The following is a 6,972-nucleotide window of genomic DNA, read 5'->3' as shown; positions in this document are numbered from 1 at the left end:
GATATTTCGGTGTCTGCGGAGTCTCGGTGAAAACCGATTCAACGCGCATGTGTTCGAAAAATCTTTTTGTTCCCGAATTTCGTTTTACTGGTTTTGTGAAATTTGCACGTATAGAAAACTGGATTCTAAGCCCAATTTATATTTTCAACGGTTTTTGATTAGATACAGAGTTTTTCCGTTATTACCGATCAACAATATCAATTAATTTTGTTCGCCGGATTATTTTGTCTTACTAATATTTCTTTATTACTTTTTTAATGTGAAAAGCAACAATTTTTTACCCCAAAAAATCATGTCTCTGTACTAAAATCAGAAATAATGACAAAAATACTCATTACAAAATGTCCGCCGTGGGGTAAACAAATATGTTTACCGTAAATTTCTGTATAATTTCTGCAGATATTTATTGGATTTTGGACCTTATTATACGGCTTCTTAAAGAGTTTAAGCAACTTGTAGAAAATAAGCAGGATTCTGACTAAAGCGCTTTTAAATGGCGTTTACTTCATCTAAAGCTTCAAGTTTGAACTTGTACCTTTCAGTTGCTATTGGGTTATCATTTTACAACTTTAAGAAGTACTTAATCATGTTTAATAAACTTAACTAATTAATTTCCATAACAACTGCAAAAATATTGAGTTTCCGCTGTATTAATCTCGCCGTAACAGATCTATGAAGTTTTCTTAACAGCATGAAACAAAAAAACCAACAAAAGAAACGAATCACCGGAAAAATCAAGAAAAGCTAACACGGGTACATACAAGAAAGTCGATTGTTTACCCCACGGCGGTCATTTTGACGTAGATCATCTGTTTTCTTAGATTGACTGATTGAGAATGACAAATTTGGTCCTGTTGCTCCACAGACGTAAATTCAATTTATAAATTTTATTTCTATTGTGTCAAAATGCATTTTTTGTAATACAGGAAGGAAAAAACTAGTTAGAAGCTTGAGGTATAAATTCAGATTAAGCCAGTGCAATAATATTAGATCCCCATAACAAATAACGTGAATAATAATTATAAAATCGATCTTAATAAGTCGATTGTTTACCCCACGGCGGTCATTTTGACGTAGATCATCTGTTTTCTTAAATTGACTGCTTGAGAATGACAAATTTAGCCCTGTTGCTCCACACATTTGAATCCAATTTATAAATTTCATTTCTATTGTGTCAAAATGCATTTTTTGTAATACAGGAAGGAAAAAACTAGTTAGAAGCTTGAGGTATAAATTCAGATTAAGCCAGTTCAATAATATTAGATCCCCGTAACAAATAACGTGAATAATAATTATAAAATCGATCTTAATAAGTCGATTGTTTACCCCACGGCGGTCATTTCGACGTAGATCATCTGTTTTCTTTAATTGACTGCTTGAGAATGACAAATTTAGCCCTGTTGCTCCACACACTTGAATCCAATTTATAGATTTTATTTCTATTGTGTCAAAATGCATTTTTTATAATACAGGAAGGAAAAAACTAGTTAGAAACTTGAAGTATGAATTCAGATTAAGCCAGTTCAATAATATTAGATCCCCAGCACAAATAACGTGAATAATAATTATAAAATCGATCTTAATAAGTCGATTGTTTACCCCACGGCGGTCATTTTGACGTAGATCATCTGTTTTCTTAAATTGACTGCGTGAGAATGACAAATTTAGCCCTGTTGCTCCACACATTTGAATCCAATTTATAAATTTCATTTCTATTGTGTCAAAATGCATTTTTTGTAATACAGGAAGGAAAAAACTAGTTAGAAGCTTGAGGTATAAATTCAGATTAAGCCAGTTCAATAATATTAGATCCCCGTAACAAATAACGTGAATAATAATTATAAAATCGATCTTAATAAGTCGATTGTTTACCCCACGGCGGTCATTTTGACGTAGATCATCTGTTTTCTTTAATTGAGTAATTGACAATGACAAATTTAGCCGGGTTGCTCCACACACTTGTGTCAAAATGCATTTTTTATAATACAGGAAGGAAAAAACTAGTTAGAAACTTGAAGTATGAATTCAGATTAAGCCAGTTCAATAATATTAGATCCCCAGCACAAATAACGTGAATAATAATTATAAAATCGATCTTAATAAGTCGATTGTTTACCCCACGGCGGTCATTTTGACGTAGATCATCTGTTTTCTTAGATTGACTGCTTGAGAATGACAAATTTAGCCCTGTTGCTCCACACACTTGAATCCAATTTATAGATTTTATTTCTATTGTGTCAAAATGCATTTTTTATAATACAGGAAGGAAAAAACTAGTTAGAAACTTGAAGTATGAATTCAGATTAAGCCAGTTCAATAATATTAGATCCCCAGCACAAATAACGTGAATAATAATTATAAAATCGATCTTAATAAGTCGATTGTTTACCCCACGGCGGTCATTTTGACGTAGATCATCTGTTTTCTTTAATTGAGTAATTGACAATGACAAATTTAGCCGGGTTGCTCCACACATTTGAATCCAATTTATAAATTTCATTTCTATTGTGTCAAAATGCATTTTTTATAATACAGGAAGGAAAAAACTAGTTAGAAACTTGAAGTATAAATTCAGATTAAGCCAGTGCAATAATATTAGATCCCCATAACAAATAACGTGAATAATAATTATAAAATCGATCTTAATAAGTCGATTGTTTACCCCACGGCGGTCATTTTGACGTAGATCATCTGTTTTCTTAAATTGACTGCTTGAGAATGACAAATTTAGCCCTGTTGCTCCACACATTTGAATCCAATTTATAAATTTCATTTCTATTGTGTCAAAATGCATTTTTTGTAATACAGAAAGGAAAAAACTAGTTAGAAACTTGAAGTATAAATTCAGATTAAGCCAGTGCAATAATATTAGATCCCCATAACAAATAACGTGAATAATAATTATAAAATCGATCTTAATAAGTCGATTGTTTACCCCACGGCGGTCATTTTGACGTAGATCATCTGTTTTCTTAAATTGACTGCTTGAGAATGACAAATTTAGCCCTGTTGCTCCACACATTTGAATCCAATTTATAAATTTCATTTCTATTGTGTCAAAATGCATTTTTTGTAATACAGAAAGGAAAAAACTAGTTAGAAACTTGAAGTATAAATTCAGATTAAGCCAGTGCAATAATATTAGATCCCCATAACAAATAACGTGAATAATAATTATAAAATCGATCTTAATAAGTCGATTGTTTACCCCACGGCGGTCATTTTGACGTAGATCATCTGTTTTCTTAAATTGACTGCTTGAGAATGACAAATTTAGCCGGGTTGCTCCACACACTTGAATCCAATTTATAAATTTCATTTCTATTGTGTCAAAATGCATTTTTTATAATACAGGAAGGAAAAAACTAGTTAGAAACTTGAAGTATAAATTCAGATTAAGCCAGTGCAATAATATTAGATCCCCATAACAAATAACGTGAATAATAATTATAAAATCGATCTTAATAAGTCGATTGTTTACCCCACGGCGGTCATTTTGACGTAGATCATCTGTTTTCTTAGATTGACTGCTTGAGAATGACAAATTTAGCCGGGTTGCTCCACACACTTGAATCCAATTTATAAATTTCATTTCTATTGTGTCAAAATGCATTTTTTATAATACAGGAAGGAAAAAACTAGTTAGAAACTTGAAGTATGAATTCAGATTAAGCCAGTTCAATAATATTAGATCCCCAGCACAAATAACGTGAATAATAATTATAAAATCGATCTTAATAAGTCGATTGTTTACCCCACGGCGGTCATTTTGACGTAGATCATCTGTTTTCTTAAATTGACTGCTTGAGAATGACAAATTTAGCCGGGTTGCTCCACACACTTGAATCCAATTTATAAATTTCATTTCTATTGCGTCAAAATGGATTTTTTGTAATACAGGAAGGAAAAAACTAGTTAGAAGCTTGAGGTATAAATTCAGATTAAGCCAGTTCAATAATATTAGATCCCCGTAACAAATAACGTGAATAATAATTATAAAATCGATCTTAATAAGTCGATTGTTTACCCCACGGCGGTCATTTTGACGTAGATCATCTGTTTTCTTAAATTGACTGATTGAGAATGACAAATTTAGCCCTGTTGCTCCACAGACGTGAATCCAATTTATAAATTTCATTTCTATTGCGTCAAAATGGATTTTTTTGTAATACAGGAAGGAAAAAACTAGTTAGAAGCTTGAGGTATAAATTCAGATTAAGCCAGTTCAATAAAATGAGATCCCCGGCACAAATAACGTGAATAATAATTATAAAATCGATCTTAATAAGTTCGTGAACGCATAAAAGATGATAAATAATCTTAAATATTGATCTTATTCTCGATTAGTTACTTCCAAATTGCCTTCGACGATGGTAATAAATTGGAAAAGCTGTAATTTATACACTTTCACGTTCTACACGTTCCCACAGCAATTGTAATCGATCACCTCAAGATGAGGATGGTTAGAGACATTCGAAGTTTTTTTTTTACATTTTGACAAATGGTTCGGTTTTACTTCTCGGGATTGATACACGAAAGGGTTCGGTAATTAGGATGCCGTCTTAATGTTTTATTTCTGTTAACCTAAGCGTACACAGAATTACGTTTGACTTTTGATAGTTTAATGATAAGGTTAGAATGTAAAAAAGAAGAAGATATTTTGATTAAAATATATACTATACACGTCAACAATCAAGTATTTGTTTTAATACTTGATACCAACTGTCAAAAAAGAAATGCTATGTTACCAACTTTATTTCTATTTCAAAAATTATCAGAATTAGACATAAAAATCTTAAAAAAACGTTTATTTCAAAATTCGCCACAAGCAATCAGCTTTTATCTATGGAAATTATGTATACTATACAGTCCCGTATAAAAACTTAAATAAAGTATGCGAATGTTTCTACATACCCTGTATAAACATTCGCATTTGAATATTAAAACATATTTGAAAGTTCTTGCATACGTATACACATACTACTTTAGAACTATCATATCAAACTGTTTACTTTAGTATATTCTGTGGTTTTAAATTGTCAAATGTCAAATACTTTATTAACAGAGAACTACTTATCAAATAGAAGCGACAATCAGCTGGCGTGAAAATTATTTAGATTGGGATACAATCAAATACAACAGTAGAACTACTTATTACGAAATAGTACACTGGAACTTAGACGTAAAAAACTTTGAAATACCAAATTTTCAATGTTGAATTAAGTAAATAACTAGATGAAGTTCTAGTTCTAATCTCAGTATATTCTGAGATATATCGTGTCAAATTATACGTCACGAGTTCAAACGAACTTCCTTAATGCAAGTTGTCACTTTAGTGTTTTGATTTTCATCTAAATGCAATATGAGCTAATTCGAAGATTATATTAAATGTGTTGATGTTTTTCGAGGTTTTAGACTTACACACCATTTCATATATGTTACCGGATTTGTTTGTAGATTCCTGTTAAGCTGCTTATATTTAACGTGAAACATACACAATGCTGTCTTAGTTGATTGTATATCAACAGCAAATAATGGAAAACGAGGTTAAAGGTTGCTTGAAATATTAATGTGAGTTTATAATTTTTGAAGTTATTTAATAAATCGATGCATATCAGTTTCGTTTTAACTTTTTCGTAGTTGTAGTTCAAGCTCAATTCGCTTAACGTGCTTTTAATTGTGTGGTTTGTCCGCAGTTATTTAGCAACTGCTTTTGTAAGTATTTTCAGTAAAGTGTGTCCCTAAACTATGAAAACTGGACACATAAATAACTGGTGGTTTTCCATAACAAAACAAAAATTTACCAGCTACATTTAGGTTTGTTCACAAATTTTAATTTCGTATATTTTCAATGGGTATTGTGATAATATACAGGATGTCTTAGAATTAGATTTGACACACATTTGTTAAGATTATGTCAAAACTACTGACAACACTGCAATTTTTTGAGTATATACTTTAATATTTTTTATCTGCTTCCTTTAGAAGGGTTCGTTATCAAATTCATTCTTCTTTGACGCTAGATTTAAACTGTAAATATCGTTTGTCTATGAAATCATATCCAACATAGAGTTAATATTAAAGATAGAAAGAGATAAATATATAAGATAGAAAATCAAATATTGTTATTCCCCTCCTTTGCCGTTTCCACCACTTGTAACTTCGACGTCACGGTGATCCAATCAGATTAGAGTAGATAGAGATGGGGAGTGGTGTAACTGATGTTTTTTCTTTCATTATTAGCTTGAACAAATCCCCCCACCTCGCTTTCTCTATGCTTAATATCAACTGTATGTTTATTTGAGTTTTATTTTGATCTGTAAAGTGATTTGTCTTTGTGACATTTTGTCTATGGATTTTGTGTTTTATATCACAATAGACAAATTATAGATGAACCAAAAATGCAGTCTAAACGAAATTCACGAATTCATAGAAATTTCATATCAGACGCAAGATTTTTTGTTAATAGAATACATAGAATTGAAAATGAAACTAGAGTGAGATATGGGTACTTATTGAAGTGAACCTTAATTGCCGTTAGATAGAGAGAAAAAATCTGTATACCTATCCTTCTTCCCCCTCCTCCAATAGTACAATTTTACGTAAATTAATGCCACACTCTGTAACCTTACTATTAACTCTATGATACAATATCAGAGTTCGCTGCGGATTGAGCAAGCGCACTCACTTCATAGTTATTTAGTTTCATCATGAGGGTTAAAACAGTTTTCCTTTTTATTCTCCTTTTATATAATTTTTTCATTGAATTTATATTCTGTGTAAATTTGTTGTATGTTTTTACCTCTATTATTATTATCTAGCTTTGTCAATGAATTTATATACTCTGTATATATTGTTTGTATGTTTACACCTCTATTGTTATCCATATTTGTCAATGAACTTATATTCTGTGTAAATATATGATACAAACGTCATTAATAAACGTATACATTGCGATTTGTTTGTTTATTT

The sequence above is a fragment of the Diorhabda sublineata genome, chromosome 10 (genome assembly GCF_026230105.1).
Source record: "Diorhabda sublineata isolate icDioSubl1.1 chromosome 10, icDioSubl1.1, whole genome shotgun sequence".
NCBI lineage: Eukaryota > Metazoa > Arthropoda > Insecta > Coleoptera > Chrysomelidae > Diorhabda > Diorhabda sublineata.
The sequence above is the reverse complement of the archived record's forward strand: the minus strand, read 5'-3'. Positions refer to the sequence as shown.